This window comes from Tupaia chinensis, unplaced genomic scaffold, assembly GCF_000334495.1.
Source record: "Tupaia chinensis unplaced genomic scaffold, TupChi_1.0 Scaffold000164_1, whole genome shotgun sequence".
In the NCBI taxonomy this organism is placed as follows: Eukaryota; Metazoa; Chordata; class Mammalia; order Scandentia; family Tupaiidae; genus Tupaia; species Tupaia belangeri.
The window spans coordinates 5,643,165-5,643,836 of record NW_006159638.1 but is presented as its reverse complement, the minus strand read 5'-3'; positions in this window follow the sequence as shown (position 1 = coordinate 5,643,836).

Below are 672 nucleotides of genomic sequence, written 5' to 3'. Positions count from 1 at the left end.
AAAATAATAATAATAATAATAATAATAATAATAATAATAACAGTTCATTACATAACAAGTACAGGTAGGCATTGAGTGTGCATTGCCAATGCAAAGCCATGGTCTCTGCCTCCTAGCACTCCACTGATCACTTTGCACTGGTCATCTTGTCTTTGCTGCATGCAGGTTTTTATTTTTCTAGATGATTTATTTATCCTGTAGCTCTATTTTTTGTGTCCTCTTATTCATATAATGCTTGTGAATGATAAACTTAAGTGTTTTTTTTTGTTTTTTTGGGTTTTTAGAGAGAGATTTGTGTTTGAGACATCGTATGTTTAGTTTCTAAATATTTGGAGGCGTGCCTTTCCTAAGACAGACGCCGTCTTACACAGCAGGCTTCCTCCTGCTCGTGCCTCGCGCTCTCGTCTGTGAAATGGGGCTAATGGTGGTACTGTCTGCAAAGAGCCACACACAGCTAGGCCAGCCACCGGATCCGGGACACGAACCACGGTCGACTACGTGGGAGTCCAGCGACATAGCCATTACGCTAACTGCTGGTTCCCTGCTTAAGTGTTTTTTAATGTTGGCATTGGGAAAACCATATAGTCCCATGAGGTAAGGTAATTATTGCTAGATTTATTATTCTAGGGAGTTTTCTGGACTGCACAGTACTTCTGTGCTGAATTCTATGTA